The 25,770-nt window shown below is 40.5% G+C and overlaps 1 protein-coding gene across 2 annotated transcripts in view; it reads left to right on the plus strand.

Moving 5' to 3' along the window:
- Positions 1-3,144: 3,144 nt before the first annotated feature.
- Ghr (growth hormone receptor) overlaps positions 3,145-25,770 on the plus strand; it is a 226,715-nt gene continuing 204,089 nt past the window's right edge. The window contains exon 1 of one of the 2 annotated variants that reach the window (XM_057789429.1): positions 3,145-3,561. The gene's annotated coding sequence lies outside the window, so the exon portion shown is untranslated. Of the gene's footprint in view, positions 3,562-4,358; positions 4,395-25,770 lie in introns of those variants that run through there. The other variant, XM_057789430.1, reaches the window with a different exon arrangement.

Consider the following 25,770-nt stretch of genomic DNA (forward strand, 5'->3'; position numbering starts at 1 on the left):
AGGTTTTGGAAATTTATAATGTGCAGCTGTGTAATTGAAGAGATAACAAACTGACCCAGTTACCTGAATTTGAATGGGCCTGCTCTGAATTCTAATTGCTTCCACTCTCTTCAAGCTAGAATGCTATTTTTGGTTAAGCTATCTGTGGTGGAGATAAGGAAGAGGGTGGCAGAAGTTACACTGTAATGAAGTATAATAGCTTTGTCATGATAGCAGTCATTGACAAGGTACTAATTTGAGTAAAGATAAGGCAATATGCAAACATTTAGAGAAGGGTCTTTACAGCTGAAGAAATAACAAGAATGATTTATAAGTTAAGAGTTTATAAGTCAAGATATGTTTAAGAATGAGCAGAGTCCAGTGTGCCTGGAGCAAACTGAGTCCAGGCAAGGCTAGTAGGGATGAGGAGCAAACTGAGTCCAGCGAGGACTAGTGGGGATGAGGAGCAAACTGAGTCCAGGCAAGGCTAGTAGGGATGAGGAGCAAACTGAGTTCACGGAGTACCAGTGGGGATGAGGAGCAAACTGAGTTCACGGAGTACCAGTGGGGATGAGGAGCAACTGAGTTCAGGGAGGACCAGTGGGGATGAGGAGCAACTGAGTCCAGGGAGGACCAGTGTGATGAGGTGGAAAGCAGAAGTGCACAGCCCAGACTCTTATGTGTCATTTCTATTTGTGTATTTGTTAAAACAGGGACTCATGGGGCAAAGGGATGGCATGACTTTGTTTTTAAAAGAATTTCATTTTAGATTAGACCGTATTCAGACTATTCTTTGGGTCAAGTAGTGAGAAGAGGAAGAACTGTTGAATCACAAAGACCAATTGAGTCTATACATATTGCAGCAATAGAGGTAAGATTCTGATGTTTCAAGCTAATTGCTTCTTGACCCCTCTAAGAAGTAATAGATGCTAAGTGTGGAGTTCGAGAGACAGGCATGTGGCAAGGATGACCACAACAGACTGTGATCTCCATAACTAGGTAGCAGTTACCGTCTGTTGAAAGGGTGACTGTGATCGGAGCATAGCCAAGGAGAAGGAGCCAGACTGATGCCTTGAGTATAATTGGTGTTGAGATGCCCATAAGAAACCCATCTAACAATGGCTTATTGTTAGCCTGGCGATCTGTGGACAGACGAAGGTTTGGGAGTTGAAGAGGATCCATCCATCACGGTGGGGAAGGTGGGCTCCAGAAGAGCAGAGCATCTGGTCAGATTGTGCCCACAGTCAGGAAGCAGAGAGAGGAGAGCACTGGTGCTCAGTTCGTTTTCTCCTTTTTCTTCAGCCCGAGCTCTTAGCCCTTGGAATGATGCTGCCCATCTCAATGAACCCAATCTAGAAAGTCTCTCACAAGATGCCCAGAGGTTTGTCTTCCAGATGATGCTAGACCCCATCAAGCTACATCCCAACCTGTTTCTTTAATATCATACATAAGCCAGTGTGCCTTTGCCTAAGCTCTCTATGAATAATGACGCTTCTATCAAACACAGAGTGTCATGTAAAGAACTCTGCTTCCAAGTCTCACAGGATGGAGGCTGCAGCCGGAGCCAGGGCAACATGAGGACAAGTCTCCTTTGTTTAAGGATGACCCTGAAATCACCTTGGAGCACGATCAGAACTTAGAAAATTGAGTTTTCTCTGGGCTTGGAGAGAAGAGGAGAGAGCACAGATAGAAGATAGGCTGGTGCTGCCAGAATCCAAAGTGCATTCACGGATGGTCACCTCAGACAGAGTGAAGTCTGCCTGTGAGGCCTGCCTGGTCTCCATTCCCATCAGTACTGCCCTTTCAGCCAGCTTGGCACACACAGACCACCTGGCAGGCAGGCATGAATTTCGCTTGACCTCATGGCTTCCTTTCTCAGGTTTCTCTGTGTGGGCAACTCCCCCTTTAAGAGTCCCAGAGTCAGTGAGTGCCACCACTGCTAAGTCAAAGCAATGAAACCAGAAATGGAAGGATTGGTTCTTAGCGAAAGCCTGTTTGTGAAACAGAACTAGTTCAAGGCCACCAGGCATCCCACCCTCTACTCCTGATTGGAACAGCGAGGAAACATCATTTCCAGGAACTTCTCCTCTTTCTGTATTCTAGAACCATAACTTAGCCGAGACACAACTGAGGGTCCTGTGAAGGATGCGAAGGAAAAAAGGTTCCAATTGTATGATTCCTTTGATCCTGTGTTCCTAGGTTTTCACCCCACCCATCACCTTAATGTGGATTGGGTATTTTGTTCTTTTGCAGTGCTTAACTGTTTAACTGTGACTTTGGGTCTGAAAGCAATGTGAAGAGAGAGAGAGAGAGAGAGAGAGAGAGAGAGAGAGAGAGAGAGAGAGGCCCTTTGTAAGCCGAAACTGTAAGAAGGTTATAGATAAACGGGGTTATAACAAGCTGTCAGTACAAAGTAAACAGCAGAAAGAGCGCATGACCAGTCCGTCCTGCAGATAGGAGGCAGCCCCACAGCCCTGGGCCGGACTTTTGTACTTTTGTACTCTGCCTAGAGAACTGAGTGGTAACTGGCCGTGTGTTGTTTCGTGAAAATACTGATGTACCACTCTGACTTTGGGAAGTGTTTTGACAACCTCTGTCTTAGTTAATTTTTCCAACAAAATAGAAATGTGTCTGATAGATGAACTGTACCCAACAGTGGGCAGTTAAAACTCGTGCCCTAGGTCACACACAAGGACACATCTCAGAGTGGACCTTAGTCCTCCTCTGAACTCTAGATAGTCCTTTGCAAAGATGCATGCATTCTCCCTAAGTTATCTACAGTGTCTCCATTTTTTAACCTCTCGGACAGGGAAAGTCCAGCGAGCAGGAGCGTGAAACTCGGGGCCAACTGACTAACGCCTGGTGGACTCAACACACTTTCCAAAGTGTCTTCTTGCGGTGCCTGCAGGAGGTGCACTCCTCTGGGAGTGTTCTTTGAATGTATAGCCTCAACTTGGGGACTGCTAGATCCTGCCTTCTTTCGGAGAACTCCCTGGGTGGAGAGGTGGGAAGTCTCCCGCAACTACCAATATTTTCCTCTAGGAGGAGCCCCGCCGCCCAGCGGAGAGTGACACGCACCAACTCCTAACTCCTTGCCAGAAAACTTCATCCCAGCCCCGCGGAATGAGTAGCGGGGGCGGCGCTCGACCTCCCCGCAGCAGCGGGTCCGGAGTCGACTGCTCTCAACTCCCGCTGCAGGTCGCTTGGGCAGTCTGTAACCGGGCAGCGGCGGCCCCTCGCTGAACCCAAGGCCAGCCGCCTTTTCCCACCCCTCCCCTCCCTCCCTCTCCTCTCCTCTCCCCTCCTCCCTTCCCGTTTCACCCCGCCCCCTTCCTCCTCCCCAAGCCTGACAGCCCACGAGCTGCCAAGCAGGGCGCAGCCATGGGAAGAGGAGGCGGTCTAGGGAGCGGCGGCACCGGCAGAGGCGGCTGCTACAGCGGCGGTGGCGGCGGCGACGGCTGCTGCTGAGCCCCGGCCGCCGCGGGGACCCCGGGCTGGGGTCACGCGGGCCTGAGGCCTCGGCGCCGGCAGCCCCCACGCGGACGCGAACCCGCGCTCTGTCTCCCGAGGCGAAGCTCCAAGGTACTGGAGGGGGACTTCGGGGGAGTCCAGCTCCTATTTCCCCCACTTTGTGCCAGGAGACCTGGGTGTAGACCTGAGCATGCCAACTGCTTATGAAAATGGGATCACTTTTACGTATTTGCCCGAATAATTTTTTTCATGAGTTTGAGGTGGGCTATATTCCCCTTCTCAAAAGTTGTTTTTGCTGATGGGTTGGTGTAACCCGATCCATGTCCTGAAGTAAGTGTGTGTGTGTCTGTGTCTGTGTGTGTGTGTGTGTGTGTGTGTGTGTTTGCTCTTGGTGCTGTGTGAAGCTGAAAGTTGATGGGGGCGACAAGAAACTGGGCGAACCATACCCACCTGGCTCCTGCTCCCACCAGGGTGTGAGGTGCAAAGAGGGGTTTCCTCCTAAGACAATTTTGCTACTCTTAAAAGTTTCGTGAATGTATTTGCTTGTCATCGTCAGCCTGTCAAGCTGGGGCAGGAACTGTACAGGCGGCTGGTGCTGTCTGAAGCGATTCCCCGGGTGGAGAGACCAGAGGGACTCCAGAGGGGTGGGCTGTGAGCGCGCGACCCCTGCAGTGCGCCGCCTTTGCAAGATTGTGCAGGCTGCAAACTGCACACTGGCAGCAGAGGAACTGGGGTCAGTAGAGTCACGTCACCGCCACCAGTCTCCATGAACTGGGGTGGGTGGAAATTGTGGCAAGCCCAACTGTCCCAGCTCTGGACACACTCGTGGTTATGAAATCAACCAGGCTCAAAGTTCTGATAGAACTGTAGAGTCGTGAGCGCTAAGCGGATGAGCGGGGTAGGTTCCTGCCTGAAGAGGGTGGAAGGGGGACTGGCTACATGCGGTGGGTTCAGAACAGGGCTACAGGGCTAGTCACTTGTGGGTGCATGGGAAAAACTATTTCTGGGCGAGGACTTTATATATAGCACCGGGAAGTATGTCTGCAGGGCTTCGGAGTCTGGCTCTGGAGGGTGCAGTATGCATGCGTGTGCTGCGTGTGTATGGGCACGTGTGGGGGAGTGCCCTGGAAGGTGTGTTGGCCTCCTGAGCCAGGATGTGAGGAAGGAGAAAGAAACCATAGAGGAGCAGCCTGCTGTTGGTACCTCCAGGAGATCTTGGAGGGACAGAGAAAGGTAGCGGGAAGCAAGAGGGCTGGGAAGAGAAAGCAGATCCTGAATGGGAATACATTTCCTGGACTTTAAAACTCTCTAAATCACCTGCTTTGGAAGGTCTGAGGACTAGAAAGGGTGGTTTCTGGAGCTGTCCGGAAAGCTGTCAGGACAGCATTGGAGCTTATAGGAGGTTACTGTAGTTACTTACAGAACTGGAAGAGGAGGGCAGATTCGCTGTGGATCTGTGTGTCTCCCAGTGTGCAGCTGTTTGCTCCCAGGGGATAAGCAGTCTTAGGAGTGTTTACCTCTCAACTCCAGGGGCTGTGGTTGAGACAGCGCTTATCTCTTCCTGCAGAAATTGGATGTGTGCTAGCAACTGGTGCTCCAAGCTGCTTTTCTATAAAGATCAATCGCAGCGTCTCTTTATTCTTGAGATGACAGTTACTGGATGCGCTGCAAGAGTGCATGTTAGCAAAGAGACCCCTGGCAAATATTTGCAGCTTAAAAAGCCCAAGCCAGCATTCATCACCTTCTTCCTCCCTTATAAACTTTTGGTTTCATATTAGTCTAGAGAAAATTGGTCAATCAACACTCAATGACACTTCTATTTCTTTGGGGAGCAAATAGATCACAGTGAAATTATAGCTTTGGTCTCCTGAATACCATGGGAAGCCAGTGCTTACTGAGCAGAGGTGTGAAGTGAAAGTCTGTAAAGGCAATGATAAAGCGACGACATTAGGACATGTTTTTTCAAAGTGAGCCTAACTTCTCCCGGTAAATATTTGCTCTAGTCGGGGTCTGCGGCCGTGTTTTTGATTATTAGTTTTTAAACAGCAGACTACACCCCATAAACCACTTTCAAATGGACACAACAGGCCTTGACTGTGCTATCTCTGGCGCCTGTTTTAACGGATGTTTACGGTGCTTGGTAACCTATGGGACTGTCATGTGGAGTGTCTCGTTAGCTCAGGACATAATGTTTATAGCACAATGTAATAAATGAAGCTACAGTTGCAGCCTGCTTCTGCCAAGCGCATGAAACACCCCCTTGTGGAAACAAATCTTGAAGTCAGTCCAACTTGGCCAGCCTTTTTGGCTATCTGCTAGTAAGCATTGTTAATGTACAGATAAATCTGAGCGATACAGGAGGAATGTGGAACAGCAGACTGTTTAGCTTAGAAAAAGGCATGGGCTCTATTTGTAAAACTCTGCTAACCTGAAGATTAAGCATTTTTTTTGCTCTTTCCACCAGCAGATGCCGTGATTTGGGGGCTATTTGCTTTGCACTCAGTCTAACCCAAAGACCGAGAAGTGATGCGTGATTGCTCTTAAGGACTAAAGTTTTAAATGTTAATAATAGAAATACTTCTGCTTCTTGGAGTGTGACTACACAAACTTATACTTTTTTCTGTACAAAGGAAGGCTGGGTGTAGCACAGAAAGACCACCTAGCATAAGAAGGCCCTAGGATCAATCTGCAGCATGAGATGGCGGTAACTTCCCTAACATAATAATGACCTGAATAATATGAGCACTTAAATCTTGAGTTGGTGAGAATTGGGGCTCGATAAGAATGTAGTCAACCCCTCAGCCCGTTGTATAAGCAGAGAAGAAGGTCCTGATTAGAAAGTCATTTTTCTCCCCATCTGGAACAGTCATAGTAACAATATTAGAAGAAATAATTTAGCTGCTTAGCTTGGTGACTTTTTAACAGGTAACTTTATGTCGTGTGTGAATCTCCACTTCAATATCTAGTCTATTCAATATCTCATTTATCCTGGAAATAATGAATTGAAACCTCACTTTCTTACTCACTAGTCTATTCTAGAACTTTCTTTGAAGAATATAAGAAAATCCAGCCTTGTACGAAATCAACTTATTTAAAAAGAAAAACCTACTTGCCTATACTTAAATTGAATATTTAAATTGAATAATTAAAGATTATACTAATCTTTCCTGCTGTCTCATAGAGATCTTTCTATATTTGAAAGTCCTTTGTTCTTTATTCCTAAATTCTTTTTGCCTGTTCTAGGGGTCTTTCTTAGCCACCATTGCACCTTATATTTCTCTGCCATGAACAATATGCCTTGAGTTCCCCATTCTCTCTGCCCCTAACTAATACATATTGCCTAAAACACAAATAAGGAATTCTTGGTTCTTTATCTGTAAAGACAACTTAACGTTAATGGTGTTTTTAGTTGCCTCATTACACTATTGGCTAATCTCAAACCTGTAAGGAAAATAACAGCATGTTCTTTTCAGATTACTATGTATCTACAGTCAATGTTGTAACAGTTCTGTGTGTTTTTTCAAGTCTGAACTTGCTATAAATCCTTACAAAGTGCAATAGTGTAGATAAACCTAATTTTATATGCTATGTAGATAGCTCCTTAACTTTTTTCTCCTGATCAAAGAATGCCTACCAAGAAAATTACAGGACTAGAATTTTCTAAAGATAAGCAAGGTACAGCTACGTGTTGCAGACAGGTTCTGACTATGATGTATTTCTTTCACGGACCTTATTGTATCTGCTTTCGTGAGGATGAGTCATAGTGGCAATCAAACATTTATTGAAGGCTTGTTCTACCCCAGTCCCAGAGTGTGTGCCATCTGGCCTCAAATGAGGTGAAAGTACATCAGACAGAAATGCTTCCTTTGGCGGCTGGGATTTGAGATGCAAGTAGAGGACATGACTAAACCAACAACCTGCTTTTTACTCAGGAGGTAAATGTCTTGCTAATGTCACAGGCAGTTCTAAGTGCTCGGTTCCCATTAGAAGGTATGGTCCAGCACCCGTTTGAAATTAGGTCCCCATATCCTGCAGCATGTCTAGCTGGGAAGTAGAATAATGTACTGCCACTCATGATTTGTGAGGCCTAAACTACTGTGATGAGAGATAGGAAAGCTGGCTTGTATGTGGAAAGGGTGTGGTTAAAAAAGCAAACCCTTTAGGGCTCATTGACTGGGACTTTACCACTTATATGCTGATCAGTTCCCCTGGAAGTTATTATTTTCCTCTAAGAAAACAATAATGCCTACCTTGTACTTCCACACAAGGTCTACAGCAGCTACATCTTGTGAAGTCAACACCTACTTGTTGTGACTGGTTTGAAGTCTGGGGCTTCTTAACAAATTGTGAATTCTCCTTGCTCCCTGCTCAGAATTGGCCACAGGGTATCTATGGAGATTGTTTATGGTGCATGATAATGCTGTCATTTTTTAGATTAATATGATTCTGATACGCTTGGGTCCAAGTTAAAAGGGCATCCGGGCAAGAAGTTTGTGATGTGGGAGGTCCTTCTGTATATGTGTTGATTTTATTGGTTGATGAATAAAGAAGCTACTTTGGCCTATGGCAGGGCAAAATAAAGCCAGGCGGAAGGAGATATAGACAGAGAGTAGGCAGTGTCAAGGAGACGCCATGTAGCTGCTGAAGGAGACATATGCCAGAACCTTACTGGTAGGCCACAGCCTCATGGTAATATATAGACCAATAGAAATGGGTTAAGATGTAGAAGTTACTTAATAAGAAGCCTGAGCATGGGCCAAACATTGTTGTAATTAATATAGTTTTTGTGTGATTATTTGGGCCTGGGAGGCTGGGAAACCAATGCGCAGTCTCTGTTGACAAGATTGTATGTATGTTAGGAACACAGCAGAGGTGGTACGAAATTGCTTGAAAAGAAAAAGCCCATTCCACACTGGAACATATAAAGATTTTTGCAAACTGAAGGTGTATGAACCTTCCAGAAGAGAACAATTTACAGTGCTATACGTACAAGCTTCATACAATAATCATTTAGTTGTTTCTTCGCTAGTTTTGAAAATAAAACAAATATTTTAAATAGTTTTTCATTCAAAAATCTTAAAAGAAACTTTTTTTTATTCTTCTAGTGTACAGAAGACGTATGATAATTCCTTGGTCCAAAGAAAAATCATTATTATTTTGCTTCAAAAATGTGCTCATTAAGAATCGTGTCCACATTTCCCTCCTAGTGTTACCACTGCAAGGAAAAGTCAAATGCAGGCATTGCAAGTAGAGTCGTGAGCAGGCCTCTCCCACGCTTACAGCTTGTATGATACCTGATCCGTAAGCCTCTCTGGACTTCGATAGTGATGGAGAGAAACTCAGACTTCAATTTTGTTTTTTATTTGTTAGAAAGTCAACTTTGTTCTTGGATAGCATGATGGCTCAGGATCCCAATTTATCCGGCAGTTGCCTTGTGGTACACCTTCAAATGATGTGCTTTTTAGCCTGGAAAACTCCAATTTGACAAAATGAGGTGGGGAAAAAAAAACCTGCCTGGTAAAGGATATATGAATGATAAATTGTGAAAAGATCTCAGAAAATAAAGGCTCTTCAGTATCTCTTTGCCATAATGACAGAGGAAAATGTCAGAAGCCCCGAGTAGGGTGATAATAGGTAAGAAAAATATGCCATGCTTATATTGAGCAAATAAGAATGATTAATACAAGAAGCCAGAGGATGAAGAGGAATGGCATATTAGCAGTGTAGTATCTTATCTCTCTTACAGATGTTGCCCAAGTGATATCTTAGTTTACATGTATGTTTACTAAATATTCTATTGATGGCTTTGCCTTAGTAGTAGGAAGACATATTGGACAATGAAAGGGTTAACAAGAGACTTGGGGAGAGTCTGGGGGCAAAGAGATGTGGATAATGATGACAACTGGCATCGAGGCATGGAATGCAGTTTTGTTTGAGTTCCTTAGTTGGTGCACTTAGTTGATGACAAGCATCCCAGAATGAATCCTGTCCAGCCTTTGAAACATCCCAAACTTCAAGCAATATGGAGGCATGACATGATTTCTTCTTTACTAAAAAACTTCTTTTTGTGTATTTGGGTGTCTTGTTTGCATGTAAGTCTGTACATCACATGGGTCCTCTGGAAGAAGGCAAATGCTCTTAAATTGCCGAGACATTTCTTCAGCCTCTATTTAGGCATAGTTAGACTGGGTCTTCATATACCCCCAACACAACCATGAAGTTTTAAGTTTAGTTGTGTGGCATTGAGCATTTCTGTGAGAATTACATCTGAAAAGTTCTTTTAAAAATACTTGGGGAAAGATGATGAATAGATAAGTCCTCTCCCACAAGATGCAAGTTTATCCAAATCAGTGGTTTTTTTTTTTTTTTGGTAATTCTGTGAAAAATCAAAGATAGAACATGTATTTATTGAGTAATTAACGTGTCCTTAGGAATATGATACACATTGGGAATATAAAAGTAGTATAATGCATTACTCTAAAGTAATGCAACATTCAAGATCGGACTACAAAATTAATAATGTTTATGATGAGATTATGAACGTCTAATAACTGATTTCAATGAAAAGAACTATTATAGAGCTACAAATTATATAGTTTTTTTTTTAAAGAAGGGGTATTTATTTGGGCTAAAGGATTTGAAGAAAGCCTCAATAAGCAAAGTAGCTTTTAAGACAGGTCTTACAATGTAATAATTTCTTTTCTTACATACAAAGGATTTAAGATGTTTCATTCCAGGAAGTTGGGAACTGAGGACCAGGAAGTGTACCCCAAAATCCCTAGGGTTATTGGTAGCATATGATCAGGCAGGACTTACTTATTTTTCACATAAAATAAATTCTTTCTGTTTATGATCTCTTTATCTACAGATGCTGCATAAATATGCTCATCACTTGGATTGGGTTTTGGGGAGGACACATTGAGCCCAGGGCTTGTTAGAAGGGTGGATAACTCCTGCATGGTGTTTCTGCATACTTCTATTTCCAAAATGTTATATAAACTCAATTTTAATATTTCTTCTCTATTCCAAGAGGCCCATTCATGGGGCTAATAGTAAGATTTCTCTTTAAGAATATTATATTAAGAAAACCTTGCAAAGGAAGAGTTATTCTGAGGAGCCGCCTCCACTTCCATTTCCCATGTTGATCTTAACTCCAGGTTAAGCCTTGGGGCTTTCAAGACCTTAAAGTCCTCAATCAAGCATTCAAAGCTCTGCCTCTATGCCAGGTAATGTAGAGAACGTTTGGTAAATATATTTATAATAAGAACTTAAAAGTGTTTTATGTCTTTAATTCAGAGTTGCTGAAGTTTTGGAAGACTGGGATCAATTCTATACATAAACTTTCTAAGTAAAGCTTCCTCACTTTACTTAAAGATGAAATTAGTAGTTCCTACAGTGGGAGAGGGACTGATTTACAACCCAATTCTCTATCTGCTAGGTTCTTTCTCTTATATTTTATTAACTCCCATAAACATAAAATATGAAAATGAAATCTTTTTCTTAGTGTGTTTTCTAATGTAGAAAACGGGTTTATTTCAGCTCACAGTTTTGAATGTCTATGTGTGGCATGCTCCATATGAAGATTGTCATACAGCTAATAGTAGGCAGTTCAAGGTGTTGCAAGACAAGAGGCAGGGAGTATGGAATACGTGTCTTGTCTGGTCTTTTCCTCTCCTCTTGCAAAGTCATAGCTATTTGGTCATAGGAGTTCCACCCTGATGATATTATCTGGTTCTAATCGCCTCCCAAAGGTCTCATCTGCAAATACCATACTTGGATCAACCTTCTACCCTTTCAGTACCTCATAGGGATCAAATTTCAACACATAAACCCTTAGGGGACACATTCTGGCTACAACAAACGTGTTTGTCTATGCCATTCGTACAGGAGAGTGACAGTTGGGTTAGCTGTCCAAGTGGATAGATGTGAACTGAGACACACGATATACTTGACCAACAGTTCTTTCCATTGGGAACACACGCAGATTTGCCATAAATTTCAGTTGGCAGATGCCCGTGAGGTGTCAGCTATTGTGAAAGCCTAAAGATAGCGTGGTATTCTACACAAGACATGAAGTGACTTTGAAACCACAGAGATCTGGGTTCTTGAATTTGGATCCAGGCCTGCCTATTTTTATTCACTTTTATTATGAATCTGAGCAGGTTAAAAATCCCTTAGATTTCTCTGCAAAATGATGGCCATGATACTTACTTCACAAGGCTTCTGTAATTTAAATGAAAGAAGCAGTGCCTGGCAGATATTGAATTCACCAGAGGGAGATGACTTCCTGCAATACCCTGTTGAGATGGCTGGAGATGGAAGACTTCAAATCATCCCTGCAAAGTGCCCACTTGAAACTAATTAGTGTGTGTGTTTTTAATTCTTCCTTCTTACTCAAGACAACTAAATTAGGACTTTAATGAGTTCCTGAAGTGCACATTTATTCTGAACCATTGAAATCTCTCTCCTTCAAAAAGCACTACTCAATTACGCTTATCTTCTTGTGACATCTCAGTTGTTGCTGTATTGCAAAAAATACAGGGTTGTTTATCCTCATGATTCTTGATGACTTGTGAAGCTTGGATTCTAAAACCAATGCTGAAAGTCATTCTTGATTCATGTATTTTTCAGGGAGACGTCTACCTGCCAATATTTATTAGAGTAATCATAATTTTAAGTTGCCCTTTTAGTGGGAAATTGTGTTACTACTTGTTTCTGTAGGAATATTTCTTCAATGTCAAAAATTAAAATTGTTGTAGATTCCACAGGTTTCTGTACTTCACACTGTATCACCATAAGCATTCTTTACCCGGGAATGCCCTTACCATAACCAACTTTCAATCAGCCCTTAATGCTGTCATTGGCAGGTAGATGTCTCCCTGAGAAATACATGTTCCTTTTACCATTGTAGGAGTGTTATGGATTTACATGTAATAAGACACATATATTAATTAGTAAGTGAATGTGAAGAAATAAATGTTTCTGAGGAGAAAAATGAACCCTTTGTATAGTAAAGAAATACTGAAGTGAGTTTGCTAAAAAGGTCTGTCCTTTTCACTGGACATGGCTGATTTGCATTTATATGGATAAAAATCATTTTCAGACTCTCTTTTTAGATATTAGATTCTAACTTCTCACAATTGTGAAATAGTTTAGTCAAAGATAAAGACCCAGGCCCTCTATAATACTGCACATTTTCATACTTACACAGCTTTTGGCTGAGGGAAATTTTAAGTGCAAAGTAGAGAGACTAGCATTTGATTCCCGGGTGCTGATTAGTCAACTTGAGCAATCATTAATATTATATCCTGTCTTTCCATAAGCTATGAACACTTTTGTATTCACCTTCAAAGAAAAAGCCCCCTATTTTAAATACACATTTGCCAATACTTTGTGGGTAGTACTTTTCAGACCAACCGTGGCTTACTGGAAAGCAAGTTATGAGGGAGGAAGGGTTTTAGCAATGTAACAAAGCATGGGTAGATCTTCACAAGGCTAGTTCTCGTCTCATTCAAACCACCTGTCTCCTCTACCAAAAATGCTTCCCAGAACCTAACCAGAGTAACTTCTCCTAACTAGATTCAAGATTCAGTTTGATCCTATTTTATTTTCTTGGCACTATTCATCATGGATATTATCTTATTCATTAATTTGTTGTAAATTTAGAAAACAGATTCAAGTTTCAGATGTCACCTAGTTTCCCATGCTTCATTCCTGCTAACTGTGAGATTCTTGCATTATCTCTGATAGATGAGAAAAATGAAAGTCAGTTTTCTTGCCCAGTGACTCACAATAAGTAAAGCTAAAGCTTAAACATCTTTGCTTTCTTCTACTCTTAATATTATATTTAGTTATTTCCACTCTTCTCCATATGCTTAACCACTAACCTTGATGTCTTTGTTTTATTAGAGATACTGTATTTTATAATTATATACTATCAAACTGCAGCAGGAAACTGAATTAAGCATCAACCTTGAATTCACATATTATTTTAAACTTATGCTTGTAAAACTTGTTATTTTTTAATATGCTGACATGCACATAAATTGACAACAAAGCTCTTTAGAAATTTAAACATACCCATTCAATATTAAGTAATGTTTTGACACAGACGGATAATAAAATTGAAAGCAAGCATCTCTAAGGCAGGATATGGATGTTTTATTATAATTCAAAAAATTTTGTTTTTTCATGGTGCGTCTGAGTTCAGACAGTTAACCGTGTTTCAATCTTTGTATAGTTATTGGCTACTTCTTTCTTGAACTGTTACATGAAGGATGTAAAATCTTCAATGAAATCTTCGAGTAATCTTTATACCTGCACTACTCTAGCTAAAAGTTGCTCTCTGTTGAGTTGGAACGTGGGGCATGATATTCAGAAATGTGAGTTCTTGTAAATTGCTTGAGCTTTGGCTCTGGGGAGATAAACAATGTGCATATGGAGGCTCACCAACACCGAAATTCTTCTAACCTCTAAATCGAGAAAAGAATGAGCTTTAAGGTTTTCTGTTTATTTTTGTCTTGATTACAAGTTGCTGGAAGTCTAGAGTTAGTATCTAACAACGTAAAATCTAAGCAAAACACAAATTATTGACCCAAGAAGATATCTAATTTCTAAGATGCACATGGAAAATCACGCAAAGTGTACTTTTTTCCTCCGAAGGGATAATTAGAGATTGACTAAGAGGCAGTCCTTTATGTATTTCAATAAATAAAAAAATAAATATTTTAAAGAAAAAAAACATTGTCTTTCAGAACACATACATGAGATTATTTTTACTTACATGGCTACATTAAATTGGCATTGTTTTCAACCATGACTTTTGTGTATGTAATTATGGGCAAAACCTACAAATGTAGATTTGCAAACTGTACCCTATTAAGCCTCCTTGGTACCATGTAATGTGCAAAGGACAGATGCAGCCTCGTTGTCCCATATGCCCCCAGTCATCAAAAGGCTATGCATTGATCCTTTCTATACCCAACACTTACTAGATCATTTAAGTAAGCAGATACAAACTTTCTCCTTTAAAAAAGTTAGGGCTTGGGAGACTCTATTTAGTAAACCATGTGACATCCAAGCCTCTTGCTAATAGGGTAAAGGCTTTATATACACAAGAGTGACAGCCCAGAACATACATAAAATGCTGGTTGTGGGGGCTAGGGAGATAGTTCAGCACTTAAGAGCACTGACTGCTTTTCCAGAGGACTGTCTGTAACTTGGTTTCCTGCCAATCTGAGCCTTCTTCTACCCTCTTTTTATGGCACATGGGTTAAACATGCATGCAGACACAATACTTGTACACATAAAATAAAATAATAAAAACTTATTTTTAGAAATGAACGTGCTCACATCTTTCTATAACCATAGCACTCATAGATTGAGATAGGAGACAGAGACAGGAGAACCACTCCAAAGCACACAAACCAGTTAGCCTGGAGTATGCAACGTATATAGAAGAGGCAAAGATGAGAGACCCTACCTGCCTCAAACAATGTAGAAACAAAGACCTGACTTCCAAAAGCTGTTCTCTGGCTGACACATAAATGCCATAGCATGCACACTCACATTACTCTCTCTCTCTCTCTCTCTCTCTCTCTCTCTCTCTCTCTAATATATATATATATATATATATATATATAATTTATGTTTATTTATATAATTTTAAGTTTAAGCCTTGAGTGTATTTCATTTTGGGGGTAAGATGTTCTCTTTCATCATGTGTCTAGGAAGTACTCCAATTTCCAGAGGGAAAATTTACATTAGCCTTTCTATGCCTGAGTTTCGGGTTTACTTTTGTAAATGATATCTTGTAAGCACTTACAAGGCAAAACCGTGTATTCTTGATTTACCACATCTATGTCATTAGCTTAAGCAATCGCTGTTATGTAGTCAGCATTAAGGAGGCACTTCTTGTGGATCGCAGGTGTGCCAAGCTCACTTTCCATATTAAATTGCTTAATCACAACCGCCATCCCATGATCTATAAGATTATACAATTGAGAAAACTATGACAGTGAGCAGCTAACTTGATAAAGTACCCACAGGTGATTTGCAATACAGTCAAGATTCAAATGCTAATCTTCCTAATTCCAAAGGCATCTCGCCCTCCTTTTTCTAACAACTGACACCTACATCATAGTTTTTGGTGTCCTTACTTTCAAGATGTGCTTTAATTTCATAACCTTTGAGTGTGGGCTGAACTTACACTGCATGTTGTTAATGACTGGAGTAAGTGGAAGCGAGTATGTACAACTTTGGAGATTGAGTCATTCCCTGGCCACCATGACTTCTGATGTTTCTAATCTAGCTCCTAAACTTATTGGAAAACTACTTTGGGGGAACCAGGTGCTGTTTTTTACTGTCCTCTGGAGACACTCACATGAAAAGGAACTAAGAATTTCCAGTGGCCAACGTGGAATCAGAAGCTAAGGCTCTCAGTTTAGTAGACTACATGACACGGGAAGCCTCTTGCCAACTACCATGAGAGTAAGAATATTAATTACTGTTGCATTGTCATCAAAAACATCATGACCCAGGCAACTGTCAGAAGGAACTGCTTGTTTGGGGTTTACTGTTCTAGGGGGTAAGAGTTTATCACCATCACAATGGGGAACCTGGGGCAGGCATGACCCTGGAGTAGCAGCTGAGAGCTCACATCTCTAAGGCAAGCAGAAGGCAGAGAGAGCTGACAGAAATGGAGCAAGTCTTTTAAACTTTAAAGCCACTCCCAATGACATACTTTCGCAGCAAGATCATACTTCATACTCCTTCCCTAACTAGAAATCAAGTATTCAAGTATATGAGCTTATGAGGGCCTTTCTCCTTCAAACTACCAGAGTAAGCATGGAGGTCAAGTCCTTTCTCCACTCGCAACAGTTTGATTGTAACCTTGTGGAAGACCATAAGCTAGCATCATCCATTTGAGCTGCCTCTAGGACCCTGTTCCCAGTCTCTACATCAACAAATGTCAGCTGTTTTAAGTTGCTAAGTCTGTTAATATCTTATGGGTCAAAACATAATTATCACAGCCTAATGTCATTTTTCTTGAAAGAAATTATATTAACTTCACTAAAATTAATATTTTAGTATACAGATAAAGCAAGCTGAGATTTTTAATGAAAAATCACAACCACGTTTAAATAATAAATGGTAAGCCCAATGAACACAATAGTCCAATGGTTGTAGACTTCTTTGGAATTTGGATTTTGTGAACCACTTAAAAATAAAAGAAACTCTGTATGTGATTTGAGGACTTCTAGCTGGATAAGCAGGTAAAGAAACTTTGTGAATCCTAACAAAATAAATTCAGTCCCTGCACCTCACATGGTATAAGGAAAGAACCAACTCTTGCAAGCTGTCCTCTGGCGTCTATTCACATGCCTGCACACACACACACACACACACACAGAGAGAGAGAGAGAGAGAGAGAGAGAGAGAGAGAGAGAGAGAGAGAGAGAGAGAGAGAGAGAATAAATACATTCTTCGGAAATTCATGATTTCAAAAAAGATATTAATAACAGTATTTCTGAGGACAGCACATTGAATTTTAAATTTTTCTGGGCTGACTTGGGAACTACTTTTTCAATTGCTCATCATTCAGGATTAAAATTGTCAGGAGCAAGACTGCATGATTTAATGGGAATGTAAAGCACAGTAGAATTTTAACCTCCTCCCTGGTAGCTTTCCTCGGCTTTTCAGTAGGTCTTGGAGGTTCATAAATCAAGGCTTTTCTTTTCTTATTTTCTTTCTTTCTTTCTTTCTTTCTTTCTTTCTTTCTTTCTTTCTTTCTTTCTTTCTTTTTTCTTTACAATTGGCATTGATTCTGCTTTATTGCTGCTTGCTGTTTAATGATGACACGGGTTTGATTCATGTCTTTATAGCTTGACTTCTAGAATTGGTATGAGACTCAGAAATACAGTATTCTAAGCTCATCCAAAGATTAACTGTGAAAAGAACAAAAGTATTATATATACTAATTGGGTTTTTGTGTGAATGCATACTGAATTTGAAACGTTTTAACGTTTTAACTTATACAGATGTTTATTGACTGGTCTCATAAAAAACACATGCAAGTGGCATTTCTTTTTATACAGATGAAGTGATTAAGGGAGCCAAGAAATTCATTCATGAAATAAATTTGGGTTGTTCTTGTTTAATATTCGGAATAACTGCAAAGTAGAAATGCTAGTTTTCCCGTGTCTCAGGACTGGGAATTATAGATCAATTCCCAACCCACCTCAGTTTTTTGCCTTTTATGCTACTTTTCCCCTTGTAGCTTCTGTCCTAGATTTTCAAAAACAGTTTCTATATTGAACCAACCTTAATGAAAGCATATTTGAACTTCATACATGGGGTGTATTTTAGGGGATGGAAGAGACAAACACTGATGAGTGTGATACTCATCCTTGCCCCTTATTATCTCATTTATTTATTAACTCAGAAACACATCCATTAACTTGGCAAATATTTATTAAACATTTGGACTTTTTCAGCACAGCAGATAGATTACATGTTGGAATACTATAACAAGCAGTCTCTGTCCCAAAATATTTCATAATCTAGAATGCAGAAGGATACTTAACCAAGAATAATGAAAAGCTGTTGTAAGGGATATGAGAAAAACCTGATCGAGGTTGAGGTTTACTGGTCAAGAAAAGCCTTCAAAAGCAGGGGTGATTGAGATGTAAAGGATCATAAACATGAAGAATAGCATCCTGGACAGAGTGGAATAGAATTCAGGAAGACACCCACACATTTTAGAAATGAAAACATTCAAGGTCTACTAGAAACTGTCTTCAAAGCTGAAAACAGGACAGCCAAGAAAGTCAAAATGATCATGATCTCACCTAAAGCATCCCTGGATGAACATCCAGAGTGATGTTTGATCACCTAGAAGTTCATTATGGTCCAGCCAAGTAGACATAAATTAACACCAAGGAGAGATTCAGCATGGTCTTCTCTGGATTCCCCAGCAATTAAAAATATTCTAATTCATCACACACATGCCAGCTGTTATACGGTGTATAAAACTTCTACTGCAAATTTTTTTCCTTTGATGGTTAACATACAGATACATACATGCAAACACCTATTTATGTGTATGTACGTATACATACCTACATATGCTATTTTATGACAGTTGAATGGTCTATGCACATAGAGGACACAGTGACAAGAGATTTTGTAATGGTGTACTTTGTATAGCAAAAAATTCATAGCAGGTAAGAGAATCCCTGCAACTTGAACATTAACCAGAAGGCTCACTACTGTTTCCAGCTCACCAACCTGTGTTGCAGAAGAAGCAGCTTCAGCAGCTTTTATTTATCTCCTCTTAGCTTCACCTCATCACCACCAACTAATCTCAAATACTTGTTATTTTGATTAGTACCTTGAAAATCATCTTCTTGTATAGAGATTTATTTTTAGGTTCCTGAGGCTGGTATTCAAAACCCTATGATACTAGCCTAACCCATCTTTCTAGCTTTGTTCTCAAAACAGTTCATTTGTTTGTTCCTACTAAACAAATGTTTTCTCATGTTTTACCTTTACCATTTTCATGTTCTGTTCTGACTGAAATGGAAATGGCAGACACCAGGGAGTAGGCTCTGCTCCTGCTGCCCCCTTTCTTCTTTGTACATATATAAAATTGCTTCTTTCCTTTTCTATTTCACATTAATTAAGACTCTTACACTTTCTCTCACGTTTTACCATGTTTATCGTTTTACCATTTGTGACTCGAATTCAGAATCTATGCCTATGTCTCTTCTGCAGCCTCACTACAAAGAATAAGTCATCTGTAAACACTAACAAAGAAAGCACAGTTTAAGATCAAAGGGGCTCTAATGGGGAAAGCATTTTTGAGATTTATTGTATTTTATCAGATAACTATATAGTTGTTTTTGTTTTGTTTTGTTTTGTGTTTGCATATCTACTACAGTACTGAGTCATGTCCTAGATATTAGACACACAGTAGATATTCAGTAATTTGGGAATTGATGATTTGTTATATGTTAGACTCAATGTTTTTGGATGCTTTCAGACTGGGAAGATTTGGCCTGATGAAAGCTGATGGTACATATTTCAAAGGGCAACATGCATCAATATTGCAAATGCGCATTTTAAGGAATCTGGTGTCTCTTCAAGTCAACAAGAGTCATATTCATCGATGGACTTGTGTCATCATTCGAGTCTCAAATATCAGTGATGACGCTATTAGAAAATATCCCTTCCTGAGAGCATCTTTAGCTGATTGTAGGAGCACGTTTTGCTAGGAAAAGGATGTGATAGTCTAGTCATGTGGTTTTGTATCTTGTCATTGTTGTTGGGTTTTCATCTAAAATTTGTCATGGTTGTGCTTTTCCGAGGCTTCATTCTTGCCTGTGAACTTCCATGAAAGTATTACTCATTTATTTTTACTTAGTTCACAGCTGTAAACATTGAGGCTATCTTCAGGAGTGTCTTCTGGTTGAGAAAAGGTACATCAATTCAGTACGTACTTATATGTCCCCAGAATATAATGTCTGACAAACTCAGTGTATTTTGACAAAGGAAGTGAATATTTTTGTGACTGGGTTTTTAAAAAATGTTTTCATTTCTTATCTCTGGCTGATGGTCTTCTGTATTTAAAAACTCTGTAGTCCCTATTTCTCTAGGGAGATGAGAAAGATTCTTCAATGTGAAGTGATTGCCAGATATTAAGAAGCAAGACAGTTGAAAAAAATGAACATGCTCTTCGTAGATAGAAGCCAAAGTTGCCATGGGGATTGGAACTGCTCAGAAAACCCAATTTTGTCCTCTTCCGTGCAGGAGGAGAAGCAGCAGTTGTCTGACCTCTGCATGGTCCACATTGAGGGACGGGTGTGGGCTCTGCACTAGGGATGTGATGACGATCAGACATGGACTCTGTTGTATAACCACACTCGTTGTGTAATCCAGTGGGAGGCCAGAGAATGTAGGAGGCAGTGAAGAGTCGCCACATCACAAAGACTGTCAGTGACATGAGTAGTGTCCCAACAGAACAAACATGTGGAATGCATCTTGACACTTACAGTTTGTTGTTGTTGCTGATTGGCTGACTTTTGTTTCTCGGGGAAGAATCTCACTCTGTAGTCTATGCTGGACATGAGCACCTGATTCTCATGCCTTGATCTTCCCAGGGCTGGGATTATAGTTATGTAATGACACACCCGACTGAATCCACAAGCTCTGTGATGGGTCATCAGTCATAGAAGAGGGCTATTATATCTTTTAAAATCGCAGAGATGTGAAAAAGGATTGTGGGTTAGAGAAATGGAATGAATGTCTTGAAGTGGCTGAACTAGAGAGTGTCCGAGGACAGGTGAAGAAAAAATGAGGTGAGAAAAGTAGGCCGAGGTCATATTCGGGAATTTGATCTTTAGGGATCAGCAGAACCTGTACCCAGAATGTTTTACATGGGCAAGTGACCTGATCATATTTTGTATTTTAGAAAGGACTTCTATTGTAAAAAAAAAAAAAAAAAAGGAATATTTGGTTTTCACTGATTGACAGGATAAAGCTGTATTCTTAATAAACCAAATGAGCAATAACTTGTTATTTAATATATTACTTTTGTGAATTATTTATGTACTATATTAGGATTGTATTTGTTCCCATCTCTCAACTGTTCCCAGACTCCCTCCTTCCACCCATCAACCGGACTTTGTGTTCTTTCTCACTATTTAAGGAAAAAAAAGAAAACAAAACTAAATCCAAAAACAAGTAACACAAATCTTACAAACCCCCAAAGCCAAAGAAATATCCAAACAAAACAAGCAAGGTTTACAAAAAAAAGTTATGGAGTTAATTTTGTATTGTCCCACTATTCCTGGGCCTGGGACCTGCCCTGGGAACTGCTAGAAGAAGAAAAATACATTTTCTCTAATGGAGTGACCCTGAGTAGGTCACTGAGTGACTCTGAGTAGGTCACTCTATTAGAGAAAATGTATTTTTCCTCTCCCAGCAGTTACCAATTATAAATACCTTTTTAGTTAGGGGTGGGACTTTGTATCCACTCCCCCTTTCTCCATGCTGAGATTCTGTCCCACTAAAACTAGTACAGGTCCTGAGGAGTCATGTGAGTTCAAAAGGGCATCAGCCCTGTTGTGTCTTAAAGATTCTATTTCCTCAGAGTCATGGCTCTTATACTCTTTCCACTTCCTCTTCTGAATAAATGCTTGACCCATGAAGGAAGAAGTTTGATAGATGTATCCCATTTAACTTGTTTTAATCTTCCATAGTGAGTAGGATCTTGCCAACATCTTCAGAGCATGAAAGGAAGCCTAGTGCTTCTCACAAAGTTCTCTGAGATGCACATACATGGGTGTAGTGGCTAGATGAGATGCACGTACATGGGTGTAGTCTGCATGTGACGAGAGGACAGGAATGTGTCAAGTGCAAAGGGATAAGGCAATGCAGCGACTCTGTGTCACATTTAGTCAAGAAATGGGACAGAACATTTATGCTATGGCTGTTGTTGTTGGCAAGGACTCAGCACCCAGGAAAATAAATACTTCACGTTACTGAAAGTGAATTGCCTTTTCCTTTTTGTGTTGTTGCTAGGAAAGGGAAGCTTAAAACTTAATGAAATTTGTTCTTGAGAACAGCAAGTTTTGTTATTTCTTTTGCGATTTATGGGCTGTCTCTTCACAGTAATCTCAATGGCCCTTCCCATTAGGCAGTGGAGATGTCATTACTCATTTCCACTGACTTGCAACTATTCACTGAAAGTCTGTTTATGTTGTTTTTTATTAACTTTATAGAAATTTCTTTCCAATATATAGTGGAATAGAACTTTGAAAAACTTGTAAATAGTTGCCCATTATCCAAGTGAATATTTCTTGAAGTCATGGCATGAATAATTCTGTGGGTACAATAATTTCTGTGCCTGTGGAGGTCACAGCCTAATGTCAAGGTTACATGAAAGTCACTCAATTAAGAAAAAGAAATGGACACTTTTTCCAGGAAAAATATTTGATAGTCTATATACTTTGAAATTTCACCTCCAGTTAATTGGTAAAGAGTCGCACACATACAACAGCTTCTTAACAACGCCAAAAGGAAAGAGGTCAGATTTCCATCTACACTTCCCCCCTGATACAGTGGGTGACTGCAATCTCTGGGCCACAATTTCCTTATCTGTAGTGTTGACAAAGTAGACCAGATTAATGGCCTTTAAATCTCTCTTCACATTTAAATCAAATCCTTGAGCAAATTAATTAGAATTTATGTTGGAGGAAAGAATCTGGTAGGGATGATTTCTAAACTCCCAGGTGATTATTCTCTCATAATTCAGGGTTAAAAATGACTGGACAAGATCAGAGCTTTCCTTTTATTATTATTATTTTATTACTTAAAAAATACCAATCCAAATTCCCATTCCTTCCCCTGCTCCCACCCCTCTACACCCCCTCTAATCCTAAGAGAGGGCATGGCATCCTGCCCTATGGAAAGCCCAAGGCCCTCCCTACTACATCTATGTTGAGCAAGGTATACATTCAAAGAGAATAGGATCCCAAAAAGTCAGTACATGCAGTAGAGACAAATCCCAGTGCCACTGTCAGTGGCCCCTCAGTCTGCCCCAACTGTCAATCACATTCAAAGTGACTAGTTTGATCCCATGCTCATTCATTCCCAGTCCAGTTGGAGTTGGTGAGCTCCCATTAAACAAACTGTCTCAGTGGATGAACCCCTCATAGTCTTGACTTCCTTATTCATATTCTCGCTCCTTCCACTCTTCAACTGCACCTTGGGAGCTCAGTCCAGTGCTCTGATGTGGTCTCTGTCTCTGTTTCCATCAGTTGTTGGATGAAGGTTCTATGGTGATATTTAAGATAATCATCAGTCTGACTACAGGGCAAGGCCAGTTCAGACACCCTCTCCTCCATTGCTTAGGGTCTTAGCTGGGGTCAGCCTTGTGGATTCCTGGGAATTTTTCTAGAGCCAGGTTTCTTGCTAACCCCATAATGGCTCCCTCAATCAAGATATCTCGTTCCTTGCTCTCATATCTGTCCTTCCTCCATCTTGACTATCCCATTCCCTCAAATTCTCCTCAACCTTCCCCTTCTCCCATTTTTCTACCCCTCCCCCGTCCCCATGCTCCCAAATTTTGTCAGGTGATCTTATCTGTTTCCAATTTCCAGGTGGGTCTATATATGTTTTTCTTTGGGTTCACCTTATTACTTAGCTTCTCTAGGATCATGGACTAGAGGCTCAATGTCTTTTGTTTATGGTTAGTATCTACTTATGAGTGAGTACATACCATATTCATTTTTGGGGGGTCTGGGTTACCTCACTCAGGATAATGTTTTCTAATTCCATCCATTTGCATGCAAAATTCAAGATGTCATTTTTTTGTTTGTTTTCTGTTTGTTTGTTTTTTACCGCTGAGTAGTACTCTAATGTGTAGATGTGCCACTCTTTCTTTATCCATTCTTCAGCTGAGGGGCATGTAGGTTGTTTTCAGGTTCTGGCTATTACAAATAATGCTGCTATTGTAAGATCAGAGCTTTCAACTGAAATCTACAGCAAAGTTTTCTCTTTCGTTAGGTATGACATTGAAATATTTTTAAGCTCACTGGACACATACACACACACATTTTGCCTCACTTGAAAACATTAATGATTAGGTGAAAATTAGAACTGTTCTTGAGTGGTCAGGCGTTATTGTGATGAACCAGCCTCTACCCGGTCTTTTTTGTACTCTGACATCACCTTCCTGGTCCCTGAAGACATTATCATTTCCAAAATGAAACTAGATAAACAAGTCTCAAATTATTTGAATTGTCTCCAAAGCCAGAAAGATAAAAGGATGAGAAATGAGCAATAAACATTTGTACCTGCTAGTTGTTATATGAAATCAATGGAAAATTAGTCTTCAACAGCGGAAAAACCCCAGGGCCCAGTGGAAAGGGATTCACAGCTTGTTAATAGCAAAGCTTCACGCATGCGTGTGTGAAGGACAGGTGCTTATGGCTGAGAGGGAGCGGCTGGAAGAGCATCTCCTTCCTTTTGGAGGATGATGCTTAATGAGGCTTCGCCACAGATGTGCATTTCCATCCTTTCCTGTTTGGAAGCTGAATCATTAATTGGGAAGTGATCTCCTTACCCTGAAAGACAAAAGAACAAAAGATCATTAGAGCTTTCACACTCTCTCCCCTTTATCTGCTGCAGGACGACCCCAGGCTCTCCCCTCCTTCAGTTTCCTGTGACTTTCATTCTGCCTGTCTGTCTACCAAGTGCCTGAGTGGAAGAGACAAATGTGTGCGTGGCGTGGCGTTTAAGGGGAATGTATTGCTTAACCTTTCGTGTTGCTGTGAACAAATTGCCTGACAGAAATGTCTTGGGGTGGGATGTGTTTATTTTGACTCACAGGTTATAGGGTTGCCCTTTAGCATAGGAGGGAAGACATGATAGAGTTCATCTCAGCAGGAGCACATGGCAGAAGCTGCAGCTGACTAGGAAGCCAGTAAACAGGTTAGAACCAGGATCGGGTACAAACTTCCAAGACCCTTCTCCTAGTGAGCTACTCCTGCCAGCCAGACTCCATCTCCCTAACACTCCACAGCTTTTAAAACTATGTCACAAGCTGGAGAGCAAGTGACTGTTCAAAACATGAACCCATGGAGAAATTTTCAGATAGAAGCCATAACACTGAGTACATAGTAATCATAAGGTGTTTTTTTAAAAATTTTTCCCATGTTGATAATACATCTCTATCTTTTTTTTTTCTCTTAAAAAGGTATGCTGAAAATATATTTAATTATCCCACTGGTTCCCAACAAAGTTGCCTTCTATGTTCTAATAAGTTAACTTCTACCAAATCCTTTTTAGTGTGAGAAATAAATGCATAATTAAATAACAAAGTAGGGGGTTAATTTCTCTTGAAGCCAATCTGTTCTTCAGTGCTGACACATCACTAATGTGTGTCCTCAACCTCTGCAAGAAGTGGGACAAAATGTTCCTATTGCATAGCTCATAATGACTTGTCACTAAAAGATTTGTTGGGTACATAAGGGGATATGGGGGACATATCTCCTCTCCTGTCTCCTAAATGATTTACTTGTTGAGGTTTTTATTCATTGTTGTGGGGACAGGAAAGCATGCTTGTTTTAACTATGTATTAATTTTATAGCAAAAATAGTTGCATTTATAAAGTACAAAATTGTAAAGAGATGAACACTTTTCTCAGGTCCTAGTCCTTGGTTATGTGTGTGTGTGTGTGCGCGCGCGTGCATACGTGTGTGCATGTGTGTTTGTTTTTATATACTTACATTTATGTACACATAAATATATGTAGGG

This window comes from Chionomys nivalis, chromosome 15, assembly GCF_950005125.1.
Source record: "Chionomys nivalis chromosome 15, mChiNiv1.1, whole genome shotgun sequence".
Classification (NCBI taxonomy): Eukaryota; Metazoa; Chordata; class Mammalia; order Rodentia; family Cricetidae; genus Chionomys; species Chionomys nivalis.